Genomic DNA, 16,092 nt, shown 5'->3' on the forward strand with positions numbered 1-16,092 from the left:
ATTTCTTTGTGATAGCAAAGTATTGGAAACTGAGGGGAGGCTCATCAGTTGGAAGATGGCTGAACAGGTTGTATATGAATGTGATGGCACATTATTTTGATGTGAGAAATGATGAAGGAGATAGTTTCAGAAAAACCTAAGAATATTTATATGTACTGATACAAAATAAAGTGAGCAGAAACAGAATTATCTACAGAATAATAGAAATATTATAAAAATAATTATCTGTGAAAGACTTAATTACTGATCAATACAATGATTTACTACAATTCCAAAGGACTTATGATGTAAAATGCTATCCACCTCTGGTTAGAGAACGAATGGAATCAGATTGAATGGAATCAGATTGCAGGTTGAAGGATATTTTTCCCCTTTATTTTTGCTTCTCCTTGCCCCTAGAATATAGTTAATACAGAAATATTTTTATGATTTTTAAATGCATAATGGGCATTTTATTTCACTCTTCAATGTGTAGGGGAAGGGCAGGAAGGAGAGATACAATGTGGAAATGAAAATAAAATTAGATTAAGAAAATCAAAGGAAATTTCTCTTAGATATCCTAGTAAAGGACTTTGGAGTTAAACAAATTTTTAAATCTATTTTTTTTTAAAAGTCTCTCACCTTTAGTCATAGTTATTAAAGATATATAATCTGCTTCTTTTTTATTCTATGATTTTTAATATAAATGTAACATCCATTTAGACTTTATTATGACATATGGCATAAGATTTTGACTCAAGACTAATATCTACAAGGCTCTATACCAATCTTTCCAGATTAAAAAAAAAATCTAATTGTGTTATTTCTATGACTACCACTTTTTAATATAGTTTGAGGTTTTCTCCTTTCCTTTTTCTCTTTTTTACTATATATTTTTAATGTTTTCATCTTTAGGACCATAATGCCTTTAATAATTCACTGGTCACCCTTCACCTCAAATTCATACCTTTACAGGCTTTATAGACTTAAAGACTATAAAGAATTTTTATGAGTTTTTGTGGTCAAAATTCATTATTTGGTGAACAACATTCTAGTACTGAACTTTTTCCAATTTAGCTAGACTGGTCATTGAACACAAAATCTTTCAATCTGTATTCAAAGGTTTTCCAGTTTGGTTGAACCTACCAGACAAAGCTCATGCTTCTCTGATTTAGTCTTTGTGAGTGCACAATTAATAGCCATGAGTCTAAAGAGGAGAGATATAATTTATCTAAATCAATAGCAAAACTAAAATCAGAGAAGATATGCCAGGTGTCACCCAAAGGAAAATTCCCTGAAGTATCTAATATAGTAAACTAGAACTAGGGATTTTTCTTCTTTCTTCTTTCTTCTCTTTATTCACTTCTCTCTCTGTCTCTGTCTCTCTTTCTTTCTTCCTCTATCTCTCTCTTACACCACATGTGGAATAAATGATAAGGTTGATTTTTTTGTAGGTGTTGTGGAGAACTAATCTACTTATTAAACAAAAGTTAAACATACACATACATATATATATATACATGCACATATATCTGTTTAAATACACATATATAGGTACATACATGCACAAGTACATATTTAGATATATATCTACAAATATATACATATTTGCTTTTCAATTTTCTAAATAGCCACATTGACAACTTCTTCTTAAACCCAGTTTCTATTCATATTTAACATTTCATGCCATCTGTGATAATTTAAATTTGCATAGAAATACCCTTTCAAATTCATGGCCTTTAGATCTATAAGTTTGCTATGGGGTATTAAAATAACTATATCACTGGATTGCTAGTTTAATTACGAAAATAACTTTATAAAGGTAGCTTTTAAAGTAGTTTGAGAACATAAGTGTTAAGTTTTCCAATCAATATCTATGAATAAACTTAAATCAAAGTTCAATATTTCCTTAGAAATTTTTTATAAATATACCATAAACAGAAATCATAACTAATGGTAGCATTCTGTACACAATATTTAGAAAGAAGCCAATAAATCAATTGGTATCATTTTATTTGAATGCCTATTGTTTTCCCTTTTCTGGAGGGAAATTTATAGATTTATTGGATCTTAGGAATAAAAGAGATCTTATAGATCATTATATGGTCATTATAGATCAGAATTTCAATTTTAGATGCAGTTAGTGGAGTCTTATAGATAATAAGTGATTTGTCTAAAGTTTTACATGGTCCTACTGGAACTTGAATTTTAATCTTTTGCTTCCTAGTCTAGCATTTATTTTGTTGTCAATCTAATTATTTGAAGTAGTTTAGAATTTTATTCAGAAGTCTCTGTAATGTTTCCTGGCTTGGTATGGTAATAGAGTTATATGCAAACAGAAAGAAAAAAAAATTTTTTTAATTAAATAAAATGCTAGAGTTGTAAGAAAGCCTTTGAGGAAGGGTGATCTATAACATAACTACTGTTGGTTATCATATGAACTACTTCTCTGGTGTTTTCACAAAAAAAAAAAAAAATAAATAAATAAATAAATAAGAAAGATCTAGAAAACTTTATCATATTTAGGCAATCTCTCTGCCATTCAAATTCTGCTGACTATCTCCTGTGACAGCAGCAAACACTTAAAAAGTATTCATATTTTTGTTTTACTCTTTGCTTAAAATTTATAGATGTTCATTGAACATAGCTGTCTATCAAGGAATTCTGTACAACCCTAACATATCTATAGATAACACCTTGTTGGACAATAGTCTTTAAATCTTTATTTTGATTCATTGAATCAGATTTTTAAATAATAAAACACAATGAGATTTTACATTCTCTGCACTTTTCAGATATTCATGTGTCTATTAATATGTGATCTATTGTTGAATATAATTTTGAGCTAGTCTGTTAATATATTTATATATGTATCTCTTGAATGGGCATGTAGATAGCCAGTAAATTGGACTCATGATGGAGAGGAGAAAAGAAAGTAGTTGGATTTGGGGAGCACAGTTTCAATGATCCTAAACTTTACCCTCAAAAAAATTTCAGTTTCTTTGTTTTGCCTAGAATTTTTTTTTTACATCAATATATTCTTATACAATATAAGATAGCTATGAATCATAAAATTATAGTCTCCAAAGAATGAAATTTGTGGATCACCAAAAAAAGCAATGTAGACATATGGTAGGTATAGATAGATTTGAGGATAATGTCAACCATGAATTGTGTCAAAGAAGCCATATAAATATTAATCGGAGATAAGAATAGAAAAGGAAAAAGTGGATTTATTTATTATTTATTTAGAACTTACACACACACACATACACACACACACACACACACACACACACACACACACATATATATATATGGATATATGGACAGTCCTTGTTCCATAGTGATGATTTTGTAACATTGAGAGGTATGTTGAATGAGTTCCCAGTGGAAAATTCCCTGGGTAGTACATGAGTATACACATGAGTTACACAGAATCAGCAGGAAAGTTGGATTGTTGGGAATCCTCCTTCTTTTGAGGTTTCCTTCTAAATAAAAATGAAGTTAAGATATTGGCTTACAGCCTATGTAGTACAAAAGAATTAACGTCCTTTGTGTCTTGCTTTGGAGATATCTCACAATCACGTCAATGATAGTAACCAGCCAAATCTACTAACATAGATTTATTTTTCTTTGTTTAATTATGTGCATTACATTTAGAAAGCTTGCAAACTTATTAGCTACTTAAATCAGAGGGAGTTGTGTGTCTTGTGGTAGAATATCTGGCATTAAATGGCATTTTATTATGGTAATTAGACATATACTATGCTGAAAATTTTCTTTTTTCTATTTACCATTTCAGCTGGGAATGATGTTGAATCCATGCATCTTAGATCCTGTAGGATATAGGTAAGCTTACTTATATATATATATATATATATATATACATATATATATATATATATATATATATATATATTTTTTTTTTTTTAGAAGACTTCTGAATTTATTTAGAAGGAAGTCATTAAGAGTTTTCTACAAAGAGTATCATGATTCTATGTCAAAGATGAAAACTTTTTCATTAAATAAAATGCTACCTATATTTGGGGAATTTTTTGCCAAAACCTATTAGGTATAATTTAATGTATAGCCCCCCAGATCTATTTTTCTTGAAACAATATACTCAAGTCTGAAAGTTAATCATATACACAGCACAATTTGAATTCAAAAATATATATTCTTAGTCATTGATTTTCAGATTGAAAATCTGAAAATTTTTAAAAATCTTTCCTGTATTAAATTAAGCAAATATATATTCTTAAAGTACCACAGTTTATACTTTTTAAGAAAATCAGCAAAATCAAGTAAACTAAATACTAGGATAGAATCAAGAAACTCTTTTAAAAAAACTAGTTAATGCTTCTTCTAAGCATTATATAGGCACATTAGGTAAGCTTATAATGGTGAGGTTTCCTCAGCACCTCATGTCAATGTATTTGGTAAATAAACTATAATTTTCTGCTTTTTTAAAAGCAGTCATTTTTTGATTTTTGCTTTATATTTTCACATAATTATAAGGGTTGTATATGATTATTCTCAAACGATATATGACGAACAATACTTTGGGCCTGCATAGTCCTAACATTTCTCTTACCTCCTACTTTTCTCTTTTGTAAGCTCCTTTAAAATCATGGTTGAGAAACTCTGATTTCCACATCACCGTGGAGCCTAGACATTCCAGTCTAGTGCATAGTAATTTCAATGAGCTGTAAGAAGACAGGGAGAATAATAATTTATCCCCGTAACTGATCTCTCCCATGATCAAGCTCAGGAAAAACTGCTGTATTTTTTTTTGAAAGAGGAATGAAGGAAGCAGATGAGAAAATAGCCTTTGCTGGGGCCAGTTTCTGCATAGAAATGTGAATTTTCTTTCTGCCTGTTTTATAGTCTTCTCTTTTATCCATTGATCCTATGGAAAGAATACTGAATTTGGAGTCAGCAGGGATACTTTTAAATACTAGCTCTGCTACTTCCTACCTGTGTGACACTGAGCAAGATATTAGCCTCAATGCATCTTGCTTTCCTTCAATGCAAAATAAAAGACTTAAAACAGATGATCTGGAAGATCCTTTTCATATTGTAATTACTAGATAAAAGAAGCTAGTTGGATTGAATTTATTTATATTGCATGCTATGATACTATATATTTCACAATAGCTATGAAGCTTAATTACCATTTTCATGTGAAAATTCCTCCAATCAGAGCATAAAGCATAATTGCAAATTTCTTATGGGAATATAAACAGACTATATTTTCAAATTATTCTTTGCTATCATGGAAAATTAACTATTTTACAAATAAGATATAAATATTAATTTTAAGTATTTTTGTGTATTAGTGGCAAAGTTAAGATGGCTTTGCTTTCCTATATAACTAAAAGAGTACAGACTTCTAACACATTAAAATATCCCAATTAATATATTTTAATAATTTTTCTTTCCACAAATCCTGATTTTCCATGCTTACTTGTTATGAGACCCATGTTAAAGTCAATTGTATTTATGAATTAAATATCATGGCATCATGTAACATGGAAATTGGTGCCAGTTGAAACTATAACTTCTAGCAATCATGTCCCTCCCTGATTTCCTCATTGCCTGTGACCTTTAACACTTGATCTGTTTGGTAATCATTGAGATGTTTTTTAATCAAGTAAAATCACTAAACCATAAACTTTTGGTGTTGAAGAGGACCTTAGAGTTTATCTAATAAAGCTCTGTTATTTTTATAGATGAGGACATTGAGATTAAAAAAAAAAAAAAAAAAAAAAGGAATCAAAGCCATGTAACTAATTTGGTTTTGAGTTGCATGGCAAGGTTTTCACATATGTATTCTCACTTAACCTCTACCAAAATATAACAAAGCTTCATTTTAATGCATTAATAATCTTGGCTTCTTAAAGGCTATGCTAGCTGTAGAGTATGGTATGTTCCCTCTCCTTACCCTAGTATGGTAGAACAAGCAATGGATTTAGAATCAAAAGAACAGAAATGAAATCCTGACTCTGCCACTTACTATCTGTATGCTCTTGGATAAACCACTTATCCACTCTATGCTTCAGTTTTCTCATCTGTAAAATAAGGGAGTTAGCATGGTCTGGCTTTAAGGATCCTTTCAGACAAAGTCTGTGATCTAATGCAAGGACTAGTCTCTTTGGTTCATTATTAGAAGAGTGACCCACAAAAATGAATTATTTCATATTTATTCATAAATATTATGGATATATTCATAAATAAATAAATTATGAAATATCTGTAAAGAGCACATGAGGATATCATAAATTATATCAATGAAAGAAGTAAAATCTCTTGATATTTAAGCACTTCTCAGGCATTCAGATATCTAATATTAAGTAGGTTTGCTTTAAGTCCTTAGTTATAATGCCCTCAAATCTTTCCTTTAAAAACATTTAAAAGTGTACTGATATTTTTAAAAATAAAAAGGAAGGATATCCCTAATTATTTTATTTATTTTCTTTTTGTAGAAATTATAAAGTGAGTTTGGTATCTTCTATTTTCTCTCTCAAAGAAGCCAGAAATGACCAAAATGACTATAGAACCTGAAGAGACTTTAAGAAGCCAGTATTCTTGCCAGCTCCAAACTTCCCCTCATATAGTGGTTAAGCATTAATCTCCATCAATGAGGAGACAGCTTTATACTAAAAGGCTTTTGGACTAGGGGTATACTTACATACCTCTTTACCAGTTCTTCCTTCTTTAAAAATAAATACATATTAATTTTTTTTATAATTGATATTTCCCAATGTATTCTCCTTCCCCTCTCAGAACCATACTTTATAATAAAAATAAGGGAGGAAAAAAGTTCATCAAAAGTAACCATCATGTAAAAAATATCTGTCATTATGTGAAACATTCTATATCCTTATCCCCTTACCTTGCAGCAACTCAGGGAGAAGTATATTCCCATATCTCATTTTTGGAATCAAACTTGTTCCTTATGTTTTCATCCCATTCAATTTTAATTGTTTTGTTATTTTTTTCACTTATATTTATATGCATTGTTTTCTTTGTTCTACTTACTTCATTTTGCATCAGTTCACATGACTCCCCTGCTTCTTTTTGTTTAATATTTTTCTGAAGAGCTTCCCTAAGTTTTAATTTCATTTAATCCTCATACTATTCCCAGTAGAAAGATTTGAGAGATGAGGAAGCTAAGATAAAAATAATTTTAAGCAACTTACCTAAGGTTATAGAAGGAACAATTTGTTTGATGTACAGTTTAATCATTTCTTTTTTTTTTCTTAAGAGGTAACAAATCTCTTTTTGTCATTCCCACTCTGCAGATGGAGAAACTGGAGCAGAGAGTTATTTCAGTAACTCAATTCTTTCACCTGCTTATAATGACTGAATAATAGAACTGGAAGTAGAGCCTCATCATTTGTGAGTTCTGGCTTTAGTTTTGTTGTTGTCATTGCCTCAGTATTGTTGGTACTTTCACTTATACTTTTATACAATAGTTTAATGTTTATGTAATTGTACAGTTCACAAAATAATTTCTTCCCATCAGGGAAGTTGAAGAGGAAGCGAGAGACCCAACAAGAATGTATTATTTACCATTTGCTGGATAAGAGCTAGTTTCGTTTATTTCAGTTTTACTTTTTAGATAAATAAACTGAAACTCAATTTTGGTGATTTGCTCAGGATTATACAGCTAACAAGTGGCCTAGATAGCATTAAAAAAGAGGTTTTGAAACTCTATGTACAGTGTATTTTTCAGTATTCCACATCAACCTGCTTCTCTTCAGAATTAGTTCTGAAATGCTGTTGGCTACTAGATTGGTGTGGTTGATCATGGATTTGTGTCTCTGTGTTCATGTGTGTATGTATGCAGATGAGTTTGTGTGTGTGTGTTTGTATGTGAGTGTGTATGTGTATTAGGATAAACTTAAGAGAATTGTTAAGCTTCAATCATTAAAATATAATGCCTTCCTGACAGTGGAATTCAGTCTTTTTATGTACATCTGTTCTAGGACAACTGGTGTTTATCTAACATCTCTGTAAAGCTGATTAGAGATATCCAGTTGTACAGTTAAAGAAAAATATGAGAAGTTATCTAGTGAGGATAAGGGACTGGGGAGCTGCTATTTACATTCTAGATCTATCTGAAATTCAGTTCACTCAGCTTTACTAAGTATCTCTGAATGTGATATGTTTATACAGTTGTCCTCTTGCCAGTGAGCTTGAATTTGCATTTGTCTTCTCACCAGGAAATTTTTAGAAATGTTATTTCTATTCTTACCTGTAAAAAATCCAGACTGCACATTTCCTCTGTGGATAACACACATTTGTTAGTAGAATCACTGTTCCAGCTAGCCTTGTGGTGGGTTTTTATTATTATTATTATTTCAAAGTTGCATTTGCTTATGTCTCCCTTTTTATTCCTAGGTCATCAGAAAATATTTCTTCTTCTGGGGGGGAGGGCAACCTCCAAATTACTTCTTGTACAAATTAGTATGGTCAGCTTAAGGAAAGAATCATAAAATCACAAATATTTAGGATGGTAAGGATATCATAGTGCATAGAATGTTAAGAAACTGAAGAGGAAATTTAGAGATCAGCTGAAATAACCTTGCTCTACAGATGAGAAAAACAAGAGTTAAAGAAGCAAATGACTTGTATGAGTTCACATAACTATTAAATCATAAAACTCAAATTCTTCCTAGGTCAATGTTATTTTACAACTATATCAGCTTACATAAGATAATGTAACAGCCTCCCTACCTCCTTACCCTCAGCCCCATGATAGTTTCCTTTCAGTATAATTGTGCTATTTTTCTTGGTTCCTTCCTGTTGTATCTGTGATATTGTCTCTCATGTAGAAATTACTGTTATGACCCAAGTGGCACCTAAAGTTGATGGATTTTTTTTCCTCCATCATGATTAATGACTGATGTTAGGTAATATGTAAGAATCACAACACCACACTTGCATTTACTTTCAGCATCTTGTTTGTCTTTCTGCTCATCTAAAACCATCAACAGTGATCACTACTGTGATGTATGATCTGATTAGGGGAGCTGGGAATGTTACACTCCTCAGTAACTATAAATTCCACAGAATCATCACTAGTCTGTGCCAGTTTGATGCCCATGAGCTTTCCAATTTAGCATTCTGTAGTAAATTTTGCTCTTTGTAGAAATCTCATTCACTATATAAAGGTTTTTATATGATTAGTTAAAAATATTTTTAACCTTAACCTTGAAATATTTTATTCATAAGACCAAGAACTGGTTAGAGCTGGTCTCATGTTACCAATCAACTATGAGATGCTTCAGAGTGGATACCCCATAGGTTTTTAAAACTAAATACAAAATATTTTGGCATAGGGGAAAGGGAACCAGATTGTAGGTCCTAGGTTCAAATTTTTTTTCAGATACTTACTATTTCTATGAATCAGGACAAGTCACTTGACATCTCTGTTCTATTATCTGATATCTTAAACAGAATTGGTCATCTTTTCCCCAAACTCATTCATCTTCTGAACTTTGCTTTTTTATTGAGAGCCACCATAAATCTTGTAGTATCTTAGGTTTGGAGCCTTAGAGCTGTCTCCCAATACTTCATTCTCCACATTTATTCTTACTTCCACTCAAATCAATTAATAAATTGTGGTTTCTATCCTCTCAACATCACACCTTAATTTAAGATCTCATCCTTTATTATTTCAACAAGTGTAATAATTTTAATTGATATACCTCACTCAAATCTCTTAAATCCATTTTTCACATAGTTGACAAAGCAATCTTCTAAGAAACAAAACAAAATAAAAACATATCTGATGATGTTATTGTTTAGCTCAAGAAACTCTAACATCTCTCTGTTATTTATAGGATAAAATATAATGTCCTTTAATAGGAATTTAAAACATTTCACAACCTGGCTCCAACCTATTTTTCTAAACTTATTACACTTTATTCTCTTTCACATAATCTACAGTCCTACAAAACTAGTAAGACTACTATTCTTTATACATGCCTTTCTACTTTCCAATTGAGCTTTTGCCTAGGCTGTGCTCACTTCTTAGAATCCCTTGTTGTTCAGTGATTTCACTTGTGTCTGACTCTTCATGACCCCATTTGGAGTTTTCTCAGTAAAGATACTGGAATAGATTGTCATTTTCTTCCTCATCTCATTTTACAGATAAGGAAACTGAGGCAAACAGAGTCACACAGCTAGTAAATATTTGAGGTCAGATTCAAACTCAGGAAGATGAGTCTTCTTGACTTCAGGCCTGGTATTCTATCCACTGCTATACCACTTAGCTATCCCTTATAATCCCTAGATTTCCTCAAATTTTACTTCTAATGCTACCTCCTAAATAACCTTTTAATTAATTTTTGTTTTTAAAAGTATATGTTCTTGCACTGGTCCATATTTCTTGACAGAATGTAAAATCCTTGAAGATTTCATTTTGTGATTATATCCCTAATTTCTGCCATAATGCCTGGCACATGGGAATTGATTTAATAAATGCTAATTGATTGATTTTTTTCTATTTTGACTTCCTCATTTTATAGATGAAAAAAACTAAAACTTTGAGATATTAAAGAGCTCAAAGTGACACAGAGAGGATGGGATTCATGCCTAGATTCTTGAATTTCAAATATAAATTGTTTCAAGAGCTACTTCCTGACTAATATAAATTCCTTTGGGACAGAAAGCATATCCTTTTTATTTTTCTTTTAATCTTCCATGACACCCAATACACAGATGAGTGCATAATAGATACTCAAGGAATAACTATATAAAATTGAATTAAAGGTACAGTTAGTTTACTTAAAAGTACTTATTGAGTTTTAATTTAATGTTGGATCAGAATGTTAAATATTTTAGATGTATAGGAAAAAATAACAAGAAGCCAAAGGCATACTTCTTGTTCGAGTGTTAAGTGAGGGAGAACAAAATAAAAGGAAAAAAATCACAGCATATAACAAGTATGGAATCATATATAGATATAATCCAGTGTGAAGGAGTGTTTTCATAATGATCACATCCTTGCCATCACGCCATAAAAACACAGTGAACTCACTGTGCTTCTGGTACCTGGGCTTTGATACATACTAAATACTACTGCTCTCTTGGTTCATAGTCAATGTAAAAAACAGTATGTTTAAAGAAACTGATTTTAATGCTTGTGTCATATGCAGAGAAAGAAGAGCAAAGCTTTTAACCTGAAATCAAACTATGATTGTCCTTAAATATTGGCCTCTCCTGACTCAGATATCTTTAAGCATCTGAATTAATTCACAAATATTGGTAAAATAGCAATGAAAGAAAACAGAATTTAAAAGAAAAAAAAAAGAGAAGAAACTCAGAAGAGAAAAAGGAGTTGAATGGTTGATTCTAGGGTTAATTTAGTTCTCAAAACTTCATTTTCCCTCAGCTGTCAAATGAGAATATTATTTCCCTGACTACTTCATAAAACCATTGTAAGTTCTTAGAAAGAGATTCTTATTGCTTTTCATGTCATGGACCTATTTGTCAGTCTAGTGATGCCTACGAACCTGTTATCCTTTTTCAGAATAATATTTTAAATAATTTGAGGGGATACTAAATTTCAGTTAAAAGTTAGTGAAAGCAAAGATATATTTTTCACATCCAAGTTCATAAATCTTCTGAAATCTATCCATGGACATTGTGGAGTGTTCTGGATGCCAGGTTAAGAATTCCTACTTTAATGAGAGTGAAAGTGCTTTGAAAAGTATAACATGATACATGTATATCAGATATCATCTCCTTGAAGTTATAAGGAAAGGTGGATTCCAGTGATAAACTTTTAAAATTTTTATTTTGTTATTCTATCATACAGAATTGTACATTACCTGATATTCTTTCTATCTGTACTGATAACAAGAAGTATATGTCTTGCTTATTGGATAATATTGAATTATAACTTATGCTTTTGAATCCAGTGTCATATAGAATAAGATGAGACATTTGAAAAAGGCTGTGTTGGAGACCTTTATATAATAGATGCTTTATAAGCCATAGATAAATAAATCATTATCAGTAATAGTAATATGTTTGTGTAGACTCTTGAAAACCTGACCAAAACGGTTTTTGGGGAGAAAGAACCTGCTAAAATAAAGTAGCTACTATGGGAAGAAGAACAGTAATTTACATAGTTAAGATTCATAGGAAATGAAATACAAGAAAGGAATGAGGAATAAAATCCTTAACCTCAGATATCTATAAACAAATGCAGAAAATGTGGGTAATAAGCAAGGTAAATTAGAGATTCTAAAAGAAAGAGGCAAATTCAACTTCTTATTTATTGTTCAGCCTTGTTAGAATGACATGCATGGCTGGAATATATCACATATGAAATGTAAGTATCCTAACATAATAACTAAAATGGGGATGTAATACAGACTAACATGGTGTATTATATGATCATGCAAAAGACAATATAAGAATCAGAAAAGAATTAGGTAAGGATCAATGGAAGGAAAAACAGAAGCAATAATATCATGTTAATGTACTTCCTAGGAAAAAAGGAGGACAAAAATAAATGAATTCAAGTAATAAATCGCATGCTTCATACAAAAACATGATTACTAAGTGATATAATAAATTGGTAGATGAAAGGAATTCTGTAAAAATGATTGACAGAGATGTCAAAGAGTAATTTGTACCAAACATTCATGTTATCCTTGTGAACTAGTTAGGGGAAACATGTTAAATGAAAGTAAAAGTAGGTGCATTTAGAACTGTTTGAATTGTTATACTAAAACAGTTGTCATTGACTTATAGATTTCAATTTAGAATTACGTTTCTAGTGGAGATTACATGGGAATCTGTCTGTGGTTCTTTACTGTTAAAACTAGTTCTTCAATAATATGGATGAAGCCATAAATGGTGTACTTGTTAAATAGACAATCAACCTGATGCTAGGAAATATAGCTAATGACACATTGTACAACTGAATCAGAACAAAAAACAAACAAACAAACAAACAAAAAGATCTTGACATGCAAGAATTATTGGCAGAAATTGGCAATGAAAGACAATAGAAACAATTCTAAAGTCCTGTATACACACAATAGGAAAGGTACAACTAAATGAGAGTTTGGTTAAAAAAATACATGATCAATGTTACCTATTTAAAACTATCAGCAAACATCATCTGTAAATCATTTAAGCCTTTTGAATTTTAATTTTTCTTCTGTAAAATGAGGGTGCAGTGGGCCTTTAAGGCTCCTTTCATGTCTTTGACCTATGAAGCAATAACACTCTATAGCTTTCAAAGAGATATCCTTTTAACTATCCCACAGAATATGACTTGAAAGGTACCTGAGACAGGAATACCCATTGAAAAATTAAAAACTCTTGGAGAGTTTAGGTGACTTTCACAAAATTATACAGCCCTTAATGATTGAACCTAGAATCAATTTGGTTCTTATAATTCCAAGTCTAGGCTCAGCATGAAATTGGTGTGAGTTCACAAATGTGTTTTACCTGATAAAGTAAATGTTGTCTTATGACATTGCATCTAATTCTTTCCATCTTTTAGTAGAGAAGAATTGGGCTAAAGATGTAGAATGAGACATGCATTTTAAGACACAGTCAATGTGTTGATCTGTTTTGCTTGTCTATGCTTGTTTGTTACAAGAGAAGGAAGAGCTAGTAGTAAATGATAGACATATAGGAAAAAGAATATCAATGAAATATATTTTTAAAAAACCTGAAAGAAAACAAACAAGAAACTCAGGAGGAAACTAAAAAGTAATTTTGTAACTGTATTGCTGCCATGTTGATTTTCATACATTGTGTTTTTTTTTTCCTTTCCCTTTAGCATTTGTTGTTGTGGTAGATAACTACAAATAGAGAACTATACTTGATAGCAAGTTATCAAATAACTGATAGCCAGAGTATAAAATGTATACAAATAAAAAAACATTTACCAAGATCCCTTACCTATAATGGTCACTCTTGTCCTATTGTCCTATCATTCACATACTAGTAGAAGAAATACAAAAGAAATGGCGGCATGTCAACTAATATACCTTTGGCAGATAGAGTATATATATATATATATATATATATATATATATATATATATATATATATATATATATATATATATATATATATATATATATATATATATATACATATATATATATATATATGCTACAGAAAATATTCTGGGGAACTATATAAAGAAAACACATAAAATTCTTAACACAAAGTAGTATCTGAATGACAAAGATGAGTAAAGGGTTGGGGTAGGATGAAAGTAGTGCATGCTGTTTTGGGTTTTTGGTGTTCTTTGGTCTGATAAGGGGTTGTTCAGTCAGGATAGATCTGAGAAAGAACAATTTCAAATCCAAAAATTTAGTGTTGGGCAGTTTTTTTAGTATACTTTAAAAAATTTCAGAGCACATTACCTTTGAGACCATAGGTATATATAAAATAGCCATATGTGTTCTTTGCCTATTAGAATGTTTCTCTTTGTATATGATTATGTACAATAAAAAAGAAATAAAGAAAAGGTTTATTTTTTAAAAATTTTATTTCATTTGAATACGTTTCTTTTAATTTTCATCATTCATTCTAAGGTCTTTTATTTCAGATTGATCAACTCTAAGTGAATGACTATCTCATAATTTTAGCTTCAATTTGTTGTCCTTTGTACTGTTACTACCCCATGGTAGGTTTGTAAGTCTACCAGTGGCCATCTTTATAAGAATAATTCCTTTGAAATGCAAATACTCACTTCCTTTCTTCCTACTTTTTTCCCATGACATTTTTTTTTCCTTAAAAGAAGTACCCTATACTTCCCTGGATAAAACAGTTTCAACCTTCTGGTGTGGAAATATTAAGAATTAATAATTATCTTAAAATGAAAGTGATAAAGAAATTTTAAGCTGCATAATAAATCACAATCAATAGCAGCTTTGTGATGTAAGTCAAGTCCCTGGACTTTACAGGCTATTTAGGAGGCAACAATTAAGAATGATTGAAAGGGAATATGAGTGGTTAACCTAATTGGCTTTCCAAATATTCATTAAAGGTCTCTACCTCCTGAAAGGGAGTTAACTTAAACAAACATTAATTAAATATTAGATTTTATTGGCAAAATAGTATTGGGACCAGTGATGCTTTCCAAATGACCATAGAGCTCATCTACCTAGTTCCCTGATTTAAACCTAAATTCATTCATTCAAGGAGAATTAAGAATAAATTTCAGTCATAGCATCTTGGAAGCTTATAGTATCATATCTTTAAAGCCCAGAGGGACCATAAGTTCCCATCTTTTAATTTTACAGAAGAGGAAACCAAGACTCAGAGATGTCTTGATCAAAATTGAACAATAAATAGCAGACTTGGTTTTTGACCCTATTCCTGATTCCATAACTGAGGAGGTTTTTCTGTTAGAACACTTTGGTCACTCTGAAACAAAACAGCTTGATCAGATTGGGCAAGCTGGAGTGTTTTCTGCCGCTATCAAACTTCCTTCCAAGGATCTCTTCAATTTTAATAGTTAATTCACCAAACTTTAGATTTTGAGTATAAGATACTCTGTTGTATGGAACAGAAATATAAATGGGATAAAGTCCTATCCCTAAAGGATTTTATACTATGGTCAAAGAGGGAGAATATACAGACTTCAGCCTTTGTGATTCTATGCTGATACTCCATAATCACAAATACCATTTCTATCCACAAGCTCATCTAACTCCAAACCCAATGATTTTATAAGACTATGTCAGACTGAGGAGCCTTCATATACCCATATATAGCCCCTGTGATAATAATATTTCTCCACTTTTACCTCCTCTAAAGTCAAATGCCATCTACAAAATTTGTAACAAATAGTCACCTAGCAATGATGGGGAGCTCATTACCTACCAGAGTAACTCATTCCATTTTAGGAAAACTTTATCATAAACTTCATATCTTTTTTCTCATTGGTCTTAGTTCTCTTCCCCAGTGAAACACAACAAGATGGTAACCAAAGAAGATAGAATTGTAAAATTCCTGAGTTGGAAGACACAGAAATATATTGTGTCCTGCTTTCTAGAGCCCCCAAGTTCGGGTGATTAAAATATACCATCTTAGTGGAGAAGTGATGAGGCAGGACTC

General features: G+C 31.0%; 1 protein-coding gene across 5 annotated transcripts in view; it reads left to right on the forward strand.

Annotated features, from left to right (window-relative positions):
* The window catches only part of SGCD (sarcoglycan delta), a 1,341,685-nt gene that overhangs the window by 283,943 nt on the left and 1,041,650 nt on the right, over positions 1-16,092 (forward strand). For all 5 annotated transcript variants that reach the window (XM_074291900.1, XM_074291902.1, XM_074291901.1 and 2 more), the window contains 2 exons: positions 3,785-3,831; positions 7,287-7,383. The gene's annotated coding sequence lies outside the window, so the exon portion shown is untranslated. The remainder of the gene's footprint in view (positions 1-3,784; positions 3,832-7,286; positions 7,384-16,092) is intronic.

Source organism: Sminthopsis crassicaudata, chromosome 2, assembly GCF_048593235.1.
Source record: "Sminthopsis crassicaudata isolate SCR6 chromosome 2, ASM4859323v1, whole genome shotgun sequence".
NCBI classification, from domain to species: domain Eukaryota; kingdom Metazoa; phylum Chordata; class Mammalia; order Dasyuromorphia; family Dasyuridae; genus Sminthopsis; species Sminthopsis crassicaudata.